Below are 13,323 nucleotides of genomic sequence, written 5' to 3' on the forward strand. Positions count from 1 at the left end.
TTTAATTCAGAGTGGTGGTTGGAATCTGAAATGCCTTCCTGGAAGAGGAAGTGGGATGGTTAAGGCAGGTACTTTTACAACATTTAAAAAGCATCTAGACAAGCATTTTAATTGCAAGGCATAGAAGACTACAGACCAAGTGCGAGTAAATGGGATTAGTATGAATGGGTACTTAACGGTTGACATGGACCCGGCATTTAAAGGCCTGTTTTCATGCAGTATGACTCCCTGCTTCTACAACATGGAACAGCTTCACCATAATTACCACTACAAAATGTGGACCATTAACTCTGTTTTTCTCTCTCTACAGATACTACCTTATCAATTGAGTATTTCTAGCACTTTGTGTTTTCATTTAAGAATTCCAACATCTGCACCATTTTGTGTTTGAATCATTGCAGAATTTAGAAAAATTAAATGGTATAACTCACTGATGAATATTTGTTTAAAAAAAGCTTTCAATATTCTATCTGGTCTTAACTATAATAATCCATATACCTTACAGAATAGTAATATTTATTGTTCTGTCTGATAATGTGGAGATTCAATCAATTTTTTAAATTTAATAAATGTGCATCAAAAATATTATAATTTTAAGTGTGTGGGGCAATGCATAGAGGTGCTGCTCCTCAAGTTAGCCCTGTCTGGATCACTGAAATTCCAGGAACACGATTTCATATATGTAACCTTGGTTATATTTTGAACCATTATGTACTTCCAGACTTTTGATGTAATTATCTTAAAGGATCATATTCTTTCAAATATAAATAAGAAGAACTATAAAAATACAAAGTTTAAATAGTATCTGAAGAAGTAAAGTCACTGTGAATGCAAACCCCTGAATCATTAATTTTTTTACATTCTTTTCTTGATCATCCTTCTTATGTAAGCTTCTTCCATATATCTTCTAGTGTATCCAGTATTATTTGATTTTCTGTGAACCCTTTCTGACTCTAAGCATTGCTACCTTTTGGATTATTAGCTGAATCTGACAAATACGTTGTTATTGGTAGACAATTAACACTAGTTCCACTGTTAAGGATTTATCGATTTCTGAGCCTGCACTAAGTAATGCAACAGATGAATATCACAACCAGTGCTGATCCTATGCTCATTCAACATCATCTATCATTGGACAATAATCCACAGTGGGACTCTCGTCAATTTCCCCTTTGTAATCCAGGAGTCTCCAGGCTGCTGCCACCCTGGTTTTAGCCAACTAATTTGGAATTTACCATGAATCAAACCTAAAAATTCTGCCAGTCCTTTTTGGCTCAGCTGGTCACTGGACAAACTCATTGAACTATTTCAAAAGTGTAAGCCATAAAGGTGAGAATCTTATAGTGACTGTGTAGAGGTGCTGAATACTACTCACTCAAATTTGTTTTCGTGTATGTCTATAGCCACCGAAGAAGCATCAAAACAAACACAAACTGCTATCAACTCTGTTGCTTCCAAAGCACAAGACAGCATCAAAGGTCTTGGTCAGAGGCTTGTGCAGAAATGAACTTTTGGCTTTCTTTTTGCAAAACTGAGAATTTTCACATACATTACTATTCAATTCTGCACAATTAATTGCATTAGATATAATACTTGGAACCCCAAAAAATTTCATAGAAGCCTTAATTGAGGATTCATGCTAACTCCCCTTTGACAGTTAAAATGTGAAGATGGCTTGGCTTTCCACTTATTTCAAGATCATTACATTGTAAATAACGCAACATGAAGGCAGTGTTTCACATGTTAAAGTAAGAGAGACCAGAACAAAGCCAAACATTTGCAAAAAACAATGATGCCAAAATAACAGAACCATGATAAGACAACAATGTACCTTCACAATTTCAAATAAAAATATTTTGTGTAGGCAATAAAGTGGAAACATTTCTTAATTACATGAATCCTTCCCTGACCCAGCATATCTAGTGTGCAGTTTTATGTACGGTTCAGTTATGTCAGAGAAGAAAAGCACAAAAGCATTTAATGAAGTATAGAAAAGTCCTTCATGCTAGGCTATTGAAAGTCACAATTGGTGTTCAATTATGTCCAAAAGTACTGGAATAGAATATTGTAATATCTTCAGCACGTATAGTGGTAAGACTGAAATGTCATCATTTCAGTATTTGACACTTCTACCATGATTTGGCAAAATGCAATTTGGGAAAGAATATAAAGTGAAGGGTATTTCTTCCTCAGAGGTGAAAGAAGATGCAACCTTCAAGCCTTTTTGCTTTTTCCACATTTTTGAACAGTAGTCTGAAATCTCATTTTGAATAATATAATAAATCTAAGGAGTAAGCGTGCTAGGAAATGCAAGATTTCCAACAAAACATTCACATCCAATAATGTCATAACAGCAATATATGGAAAAGTGGAATGGGAAAAGCACATTCAAGCACTGAGGCTGAACAACCCACATCCTATTCATAAAAAAAGACCTTTGCATATCTCATAATCAATCGCTTTCTTATTTTTTGAAATATAGATACATTGGGGAGTTGAATACTGCATCTGATCGTGACCCAATTAGATTCCATCAACCTAAGATATATCTCTCCATTTAAGAAGTAGGACTTGTGCACAAAAAGATATGATACCATTGCCAATAATCCATTCTCCTAGCATCCGCGGATAAACTTATTGTATCGAGAGCTCTGAATTTGATCATTAGCTTATCATGATAATCACTTAAACTGGTACTAGAGGAAATTCTAATTCTAAATTTAAAACTTTCACAATTGGAACTTGAATAGAGAAAGAAGGGCTACTGATGGAAGCCTTGAAGAAGTCATTAATTAAAGTTCACTCTTTCATATTGTTAGGATTTCACACTAGAGTTTCACTAATGTTGGTTCTTCGTTTTCTAACTACTATTTCTTTGGATACCATGGTGAATAGTTTCTTCCTTCTCAATAATTGTCAAAAGGGTTACATCTTAAACATATCATACATGATTCATATTTTGTCTATTTCTTATAATACAATTTAATATGGATATTAGATAAATATATTTGTAAAATATTTCATCTAAATTTTAATATTAGTGGTTTTCAACTAAAAACATTGTGTGGGTGCCCCTGAACAATATTTTCATTTTAAGAATCCTAACGAGTGTATGTTAGAGACATTATATACTTACACTGCATTTAAGATTACTAAAAAAGATGTACAATTATCAAAAGCTTTATTTTCTTTTTTTGTGTATCGTTTTACGTACATTTATGTATAACATTGAGGACCTATGACGAGGAGGGACGAGGGTTAAGGGGGCAGAGTTACTGAGCCTGGGTGTATATTCACTTCCCATTCCTAAGTTGCCAACAATCAGAGTTCAAATCATTCTCTTCAGTACCATCCATTTCAAATAAGAAACAATTGAAGTAATAAAAACAACAGGAAAAGCTGAACCAGAATGTAAAATGGCACAGTTTATAAAAATGCTAGATTTGATAGTAATGATTTTGAGTACTGCATAATACGTTTTAGTTTTGTCATCAATATGATTTGGGTTTTGTTTGTATTCCATGGTTGAATTTTGATTATAGGGTGAATTTACTGTTAAGCTTTGTATTAAAGCCTTGTATAAATCCTGCAGATAAAACCTGACTAACATTCTTAGAGTTAAGGCTCTTGTAAGATTATTAATTTGAAAAATCATATCATGGTCACCATTGTACTGAAAGCATGCAAATAATTCACCATATATTTGATTTCTGGTTTTGAAAATAATATGTAAAATTTCAACGTATAAATTTCTAGTGGTTCTGACGACATTAAACATTTTATTAATAATATTAAATTGTTTCAAGCATATTTTACCTACATTGACAACAATTAATTATGGAGAGGTTTCCAGGTCTGCCACACATTATAAATATTGACAGTGGGAGGTAATTAATTGAAATATTCCATGTGTGAATCTTGTGGCATTCTGCTTGGAAGAAGAGCACTATCAGAATAATGGCTGTAAGTATTATAGGAGAAATGAATTAAAGTTCTCAGTGGTAGCATTCAAAATAATGCAGGCAATAGCTTCAGGTGATTTTATATCATTGAACCTCTTGAAAACAAATTAGTTTTTAATATTTTCATCAGAGGGAAGAGACTTACAGCCCTACAGTACAGGTTAAAGTGCAATTTCTAGCCCATTGACCCACTGCATCTTCCTGCCTCTCCTCTGATCCATGATGATATTGGTATAATTCTAATTCTCATAACTTATTGCAGCTTGTACTCAACTGTTCACTTTTATAATGAACAGCTTGCGAATCGTGTAATGCAGGCTGGTGAAATGCACATATCCTCCCTGACAATTAGAAAACACACCACGCACACTTATTTATTCTGAATGAAGCAAATGTCCATTATACGCCACCCAAATCAAACAACTGACATCCCAAGATCATCCTACAGCTGTGATTAATAGGCAGGTGATTCTTCACCACATGCAGATGTTAACAATGCATTCAAGGCCTGCTTCCAGCAAACCAAAAGGTGATGTGGCTGACCAGGTCATGCTGTGGAACTTGTCATTTTGGTCAACCTACAGATCGATCCTTTTCAAGCTACCTACATAGTTCCAATCCCTTCTCCGACACCCACTGCAAGTCTCCTTTGAGGCTGCCACTACCCAATCTCAGCCTGGTCTACCAATCCCAACCATACTCCCAGCAGTTAATCATAAACCCAATCTCCACCCTAGAGAATGACAATCCCTAAGACTGAGGTTCTGACCCTCCATTCATTGACTATCACCTAAGGCTCCTTTCCACCGAGCATAGTCATTTCCCTTTCATTTCTAACTGGTGATTCACATCAGTCTGAGTTCCTTCACACCAACTTTATTAGCTCTGCAATGGTGAATGTCATCTGTGCATCTTCTTTGGGTTATGGTTTATTGTGAACTATACTGATCAGGAAACTTACAATCTTCTCTACCCTTGGTGTATTAGACACCAATAAATCATTAGGATGGTACAAAGAAAGATTAGTAAATGAAAACACTAACTCATCAACACATATTGGATTTCACCTTAAATATTGCTGAACCAATGACAAAAATTGGAAGAGGGCATTTTCATGGAATTGATCATTGGAAGTATTAACAATTTTAATAATTCAAGAATATCTCACTTAACAAACTTCATTTGTGTTCAATTTTATTTATGTTCAAAATGAAACAGAAATTTAGAGTATACATGCATACTGTAACAAGCAGAGGGTAAAACAAAACTACCAGTGTTCTAGTTATGAATTAGACCAACAATGAATACAAAATATGACACCAAAATTAAAAATGTGCAGTTTTGATGCAGAATACAATTCTCCAGTTGATAATATCTCCCTTTCTTATTTGGCTTGACACTAAACTATTTTGAAAACTCAAAAACCATAAAAAATGCTTTTCTCCTTGGTTCTTTCAAAGTATTGAGATATCTATCAAGATCTATATGGGAAATGCCAAAATATTGCTCCAGCTACAAGCTCAGATTATTTTACAGTTGGGTATGTCCATCATCGGAAATTTATTTTATGCAGGAAATGTCAGTCCTCTGAAGGAGTAACAGATTGCAAAACTTAAACTGGTTTGAGTAGCATATACATCAGAATTTGTACAAATCATTGCCATCCATCGGACTAAATATTCTGAGGGTAATCTATTTGCCTTTATTAATACTGATAATTTTTTTTCCAGGATTGTCCATGAACTAAAATTAAAACACCTGAAAAGATTACAGAAACAATATATTTGATAGTGTGCCTGATACGATTTTCAACAAATTGTTAAATCTAGATTTCTCCTAAAATTTTGCAGCCTCCTGTACACTGGTGATTTTGAAATAAAACACTTCATTCTCTTACTAGTTGTCAGTAATTACTTTGGTTCAGAGTTTCTAGTTACCAAGACAATCTTAGATCGGAGACTATTACATCAACATAGAAGCTTTATATATGCTTTGATCTTGGAGTATGGGCAGTACTAGAAAGCCAGTAGTCATGCGCGTTTTTACTTGCCCTGTGGGCATTAACAATCAAGTATGCAGTGTGGGATTGGAGTTGTATATAGGCTAAACAAGATAATAGCAGATTTCTTTTCTGAAGAGATTGCTGCGCCTTTGGCGATGATCTTTGCATCCTCACTGGCCACAGGAGTAGTGCTAGGTGATTGAACGGTGGAATATGTTGTTCTTTTGATTAAGCAAGGGAGTAGGGATAACCCTGGGAATTACAGACCAGTAAGTCTTACTTCAGTCGTAGGCAAATTACTGGAGAAGGTTCTTAGAGACAGGATTTATGGGCATTTGGAGAAGCATAGGCTGATTACAGACAGTAGCAGGGCTTTGTGAGGGGCAGGTTGTATTGAATTCTTCGTGGATGTGACAAAGCACATTGATAAAGGTAGAGCAGTGGATGTGCTGTACATGGATTTTAGGAAGGTATTTGATAAGGTACCTCATGGAAGGCTCATTCAGAAAGTCAGGAGGCATGGGATCCAGGGAAACTTGGCTATGTGCATTCAGAATTGGCTCACTCATGAAAGACAGAGGGTGGAGGTAAGTGGAGCATATTCTGTCTGGAGGTCAGTGACTGGTGATGTTCTGCAGGGATCTGTTCTGGGACCACTGCTTTGTAATTTTTATAAATGACTTGGATGAGGATGTGGGAGGGTGGTTTAGTAAGTTTGCTGATGACATGAAGGTTGCTGGTGTTGTGGAGGTAGGTTGTAGTGTAGAAGGTTGCTATAGATTACAACAGGGCATTGATAGGATGCAGAGTTGGGCTGAGAAGTGGCAGATGGAGTTCAACCCAGGTAGGTGTGAAGTGATACACTTTGGAAGATCAAATTTTAAGGCAGAATACAAGGTTAATGGCAGGACTCTTAGCAGTGTGGAGGAACTGAGGGATCTTGGGATCCATATCCATAGATCCCTCAAGGTTGCCACGCAGGTTTATAGGGTTGTTAAGAAGGTGTATGGTGTGTTGGCCTTCATTAGTCGGGGTATTGAGTTCAAGAGCCGCCAAGTAATGTTGCAACTTTATAGAACTCTGGTTAGACCACACTTGGAGTATTGTGTTCAGTTCTGGTCACCTCATTATAGCAAGGATGTGAATGCTTTAGAGAGGGTACAAAGGAGATTTACCGGGATGCTGCCTGGATTGGAGAGCATGTCTTATGAGGATAGGTTGATTGAGCAAGGGCTTTTTCTCTTTGGAGAGAAAGAGGATGAGAGGTGACTTGATAGAGGTGTATAAGATGATAAGAGGCATAGATCAAGTGGACAATCAGAGACTTTTTCCCAGGGTGAAAATGGCTAACATGAGGGGGGCATAATTTTAAGGTGATTGGAGGAAGGTACAAGGGGAACGTCAAAGGTAAGTTTTTCCTTACACAGAGAGTGGTAGGTGCATGGAAGGCACTGCTGGCAGAAGTTGTGGGGGCAGATACATGAGGGACATTTAAGAGACTCTTAGATAGCCACATGAATGATAGAGAAATGGAGGGCTATGTTGGAGGGAAGGGTTAGATGGATATTAGAGCAGGATAAAATGTCGGCACAACATCATGGGCCAAAGGGCCTGTACTGTGCTGTAATGTTCTATGTACTTTGTTAAGAATACTGGCATACTAATTGGATTTTGAAGACAATGTGATAACATTCATTCTGTCTGTTGGGATTAACCCACAAATTATAAGCTTTATTGAATTAAACTTTTGACTATTTTTAAGAACTTTCTGCACCAACAAATGATACTTTTTGAGCAATGTACCCAAGTAAATGTTCAAAATATTTAAATTTAAGATATCTAAATTTCATTAGACTCTGTTTCTCTTTTCATATTTTATCGTGAACTTTGGAATTCTCTACCCTGGATGGCTTTGAAGTTCTCTACCCTGGAGGTTCAGTCAAAACAAAAGTCAGTAGATTTCTGTATAACCAGGGAATCAGTGGTTTGGAAAAAAAGCAGAAAAATGGTACTGACGTAGGAGATCATCTATAATCTTGATGAATGGCGATCAGACCCAAAGGGCCAACTGGCCTACTCCTGCTTCTGTTTCTTCTGTTCTTACTTAACAACCTGCCTTGTCACTCACCATTACCCCAAATACACCATTACTAAAATTTTACATTGTCCACACCAGCCTTTCTTAAAGTGGGGAATTAAGGGTAGTTGTGAATCACCAAATACAACATACATGGAGCTTTACAGCAGACTAAGAGAGGAGGTCTATTGAATTTAATTGGTTTTCATTAGATATTTTAGAACTTAGTTCAAATTGAAAGCAAAAAGAAACTGGAGGTGATGGAAATCTGGAATAAAATGGAAAAATCATCGACTTGAAATGTTAATCCTGTTTCACAGTCCACAGAAGCTACCTGCTCTCTTGTGTATTTCCAACACTTTCACTTTTTACTTTATCTATAAATTCCTTTATTATTGGTTAAAATTGAACTAATGTAAAATAACGTGATTTTAATATGAGTATACTATTTCCTATTATAATCCAGTTCATTGAACTTCAATGCAGACATATTTGTTAAAGGAAGTAGCACTGTAAATTCAGCCCAATTTGAATGCCTTATATATGCATTTTCGTAGTGCAAGCACGTTATATTTTGCTTCCTAAATTTGGCTACTTCAACATAAACAAAATATAATTTTAAAAGCAGAATATAATGGTCAAACAGTGCAAAGACACATACACATACAGTACTTAGTTTTTAACGTTGAGGATACATTTTTATCCCACCCTGAAGTCTATTGTGAAAACGTTCATTAAAAAGAAAAAATGCTGGAAATCATAAAGAGAAACAAGATGCAACAAACATTCAGTCGGTCAGACTGAATATGTTGGAAGAAGAGATGAATTTACACTTTAGGTAATGATCCTTTAAGATTAAAATTGGACAGGTTCTGCAAAGTATAAGCAATTAGTCCACTAGACTATCATCCATGTGATTAGGGTGAAGTTATCTTTTTTATTGAATAGTACGTGGCATAAAATGTGATCACATTTTGAACAAAAACATTAAAATATGCCTCTCATAAGTGAGTTTCCTACTGATATTGCTTCAGATAGAATGAATCTGTCCTTTGGAAAAGACTTTTTTAAATCCCTCCTGCAGCTAACCATATGTTAACATGGGCTGAGAAAGCCAGGAGAATCTCCAAACAGGAGGCTTAGGAGAGCAAGAGCCATATGCTGCAAATATACAGTCCCTTCTATTAACTCTGTTATAAATATATATATCTGGATAAAGCAAACAACATTGCAATCAATGTACTTATAGATGAGATGCAATACCAATCTACATTGTTGCAGAATATGCAAATATGCAAAGACTTAGAAACTCAAGCTTCCATTGAATCACTAAAATGGTGCCATATGGTAAGCCTCATCTCAGTTTGATTTTGTTTCACTAGGGAATGATTTTTATGAGTGCACAGCATAAGTATCATGCACAGTAGTACAGAAATCACATTCTTTTGCATGGCTGAACACATTAGCAAAGCAGAATTTCAGGAATCATGTGTGAACCATGAAGCAATTTGCATATTGTTGCATCATGGCTGGAGCTCTTAAAGTGACTGCACCTCAACTGAAATTGTTGGAAGTTGTGAGACGGCTTGAGGTGAATTCATGCCGCAATGGGTACCATCACTTCCCAGATGTTGTTTGGAAATCAAGGCGTGGAGGCAAATATCTAGAAGAAATTTGACTGTCTGTAGTCTCCCCCTCACCCCAAAAATTCAGAACGTCTCACCCAAATATGGACCAGACCTGTGGGTCCATTCTCGCATCAGAAATTCTTGCATCTATAACAGACCTCTGAATGGAGATACAGGTAAGGATATACTTTAAAGTGACATGTAAACAGATACTTGTTTGCGTGTTTTTAACCTACATTATTACTTTGCCAAGTATCTGTGTTCCAGTGTAGTTTCAAGACAATTGATGTCTCTGCTGTGCACGCTATGTCCTCCATGTGGGGACACCTAACACGCATAGAAGCATGCAAACACTATTCCAGTGTGCATCATGTGTACTAAAGGTAATGCACAGATTTTGCAGCTGATTTTATTATCCAAGACACCATCTTTCATATTTTGTGATATGAGGCAATAATTTTGCTTTCCTAAGCCAAGGTAGAAATGGTATTGTTAAAAGCAAGTTACTCCACAGCATCGTAGCAGTTAGTCCTGTCACTATTTAACTTCAAATCACTGATTAAACCAATTATTTGAAACAATGTTTCAAATTTGTCAACCCATAGGCATACCATTTTCAAAGTTCTTTCCTCTACATCTGTTTAAGTTCAGATATAATTAACACTTAATAAATGTCTTGATATTTATATTATAAGCTGTATTTTTAAAAATATGACGGAATACTAGAACATGTATGTCTATAAAGAATAAGAAAGGGCAGGCATAAGAAAAGTGACATTTAGCAATTGAAGCTCAACCCTCTGGCATATTAATTCACCCATTCAGCCATATGCAGAATAACTAATTGCTGTGCTCTCATAGAATGTTTGAACAAAAATTACCACTTTTACAATAATGAATAGAAATCACCTTGGTTCCCTGCCAGGCATGTCTCCATGTTTTGGCTAAATATTCTAGAAATTTGATACTTTCTTTAAATTATATCTGTAAATTATCTGTCAAAAGTTATCTATTCCCTTAGACCAAGCAGAAAATGTTTAAAAATTACATCAATACTTCACCCCAACAGACAAAGAAGGCAAAAATGAGATAATTTAAATATTTCTGATTGCTCTCCAGTGATTTCTCTTAAAAGGCTGCATATCATGTCAGTGGATTTAGCTGTGTTGTTCACTGTGTTAAATTACTTAACACACACTATCCATCTGGGGTCAAGCACATAAAAACTAACCTCTCAAGCAAGGAGAGGTTTTATTGTGCTGGAGGAAACATAGCCCAAAAAAAGTATCAACAAGAAAAAGAGAAAGAAGATAGCAAGAAAATATGAATAACCTCAGATCAATCAAGAACATTTCTCAGAAAACACTCCCATTTTAAATCTCAGCAGATTTATTATGTATGCCTACAGGCATTGAAGCAGTTCCTTTCATTAAAATTCATATCTGCACTAAGAGGCCCTGTTTGTGAGGCCAACAGATAATCAAACAAGTGTTGATGTGATATAATAATGTTGCCTTTTCATAATTAAAGTATTCGGTGAGATAATTTAAAACTAACTCTGAGAGAAATCTAAAGTCCATTTCTCAATGTGATGACCCCTCTGCAATACAAAGGTTAACATTTCAGCTAACGTCCTTTCTTAAACACATACATTCAACTGCAGGAAGGAACCTACAAGGAGTGATGTGGCTGTAGTGCAGGACTTGAAGGCATCTGCGCAAACTAGCACACTCAGAAATGTGTAGGTTACCAGGAATTTTCCGACTTGGAGAATGTCCAAAGGGCATGCAACGCATGATGAGAACTGTAGGAAGAGGAAGGAGGAAAAGAGCAAGGCCAATCCCATCCAGAGTTTTCAGAGACCAATTCTTCTACATAATGCTAAGCAAGGAACAGTGTGCGAGTTGTCAGCACATCAGTAAAGGTGCCCTCACTGAAATCTGCCATCTGCTGCAGCCGTAATGCAAAGAGGTGTAGACCAAAGTTAACTGGTGCAAGACAACAAACTGTCGAACAGTCAGGTTAGTGCTGACTGCACATTGTAATTAATCATATAAATTAGCAAGCAGCATGCAACTGGTATGGTATGTGAATTGAGAACAATGAGCATGCTAACCCCGCATTGAAATAGCCATGGCTCTTTTTGGGACTATCCAAGCTAATTCCCATGGAACCATTAATGATTTTTAAAAAGATAAAAAAAATACTTGGACGTGAATGGAAATAAAAAACATGAAAAATCTAGAACATAGAACAGTAAAGCACAGGAACAGGTCCTTTGGCCCACAATGTTGTGCCAAACTAATTAAACGAGTAATCAAATGCCCATCTAAACTAATCCCTTCTGCCTACACAATGTCCATATCCCTCCATTTCCTGCACATTCTTGTGCCTATCTAAGAGCCTCTTGAACACCTCTATTGTATTTGCTTCCACCACCACCACGGGCAGCATATTCCAGGCACCCACCACTCTCTGTGTAAAAAAACTTGCCCCGCACATCTCCTTTGAACTTACCCCCTCTAACCTTGAATGCATGCCCTTTCATATTAGACATTTCAACCCTGGGAAAAAGATACTGGCTGTCTACTCTGCCTACGCCTCTCATAATCTTATAAACCTCCAACAGATCTCCCCTCAGCCTCCACCGCTCCAGAGAAAAGAATCCAAGTTTGTCCAACCTCTCCTTATAGTACATGCCCTCTAATCCAGGCAACATCCTGGTAAACCTCTTCTGCACCCTCTCCAAAGCCTTGACCAGAACTAAATACAACACTCCAGATGCAGCCTAACTAGTTTTATAAGTTCTATAAGTTTATATTCTAAGTTGGTCTTCCAATGTTTTATTGCCCCTTCATAATACTGCACATATTCCCATATGCAAATATTCATGAAATGATCAAAGAAATACTGAAAAACTGTTTTGAAAAACTGAAAAAAAAACATTATTTTGTATTCAGTATATAATAAAACAAGTATAATATTTTCTGGCTTTACTCAGACACATCCCTGTGCTCATTGCCAAAGGCTCTAATCCAGATGTTCTTCTCATGGTTGCCATGCAGGATGCATCACATTGTGTATGGTGAACATGGCACTAGCTGAACTCCATATAAATACTGTTATTTTCCTAATTTTTATGCTGCTTTGTGCACAAATAGAAATAATTTTTGCTAGCTCAGTTAATATCAGAACTCTTAATATATCGATTATCAATTTCAAAAGTATTTTCTTGTGAGATACAAGAGACTGCAGGTGCTGGAAGGTGGTGCAAAAAACAAATTGCTGGTATACCTCAGCAAGTTGAGCAGCATCTGTGGGGAGAAAGAAATTGTCAACATTTCCAGTTGGGACCCTACATCAGAAAACCCAAAATGGTTGTTCCCCCCCTCTCCCCATGCCATACATCCCACCGCACCCCCCTCCCCCTCACAAATGCTGCTTGACCCATTGAGTTCCTCCAGCAGTTTGTTTCTCTGCATTTTCTTGTGATGTTCAGAATTGGATGAAATTTCGAATACGTTTCTGAGTTTTTACATGAGGTTGTTCCTCTGTGTCTGAAATTTCTGAATAGATGGGGAAACTAGATTTTAATATGCATCAAAAATAAACAGATAAGGCAGAGCTTGGCCTTCCAAGAAAGAGCACATCCTT

Source organism: Pristis pectinata, chromosome 4 (assembly GCF_009764475.1).
Source record: "Pristis pectinata isolate sPriPec2 chromosome 4, sPriPec2.1.pri, whole genome shotgun sequence".
In the NCBI taxonomy this organism is placed as follows: Eukaryota; Metazoa; Chordata; class Chondrichthyes; order Rhinopristiformes; family Pristidae; genus Pristis; species Pristis pectinata.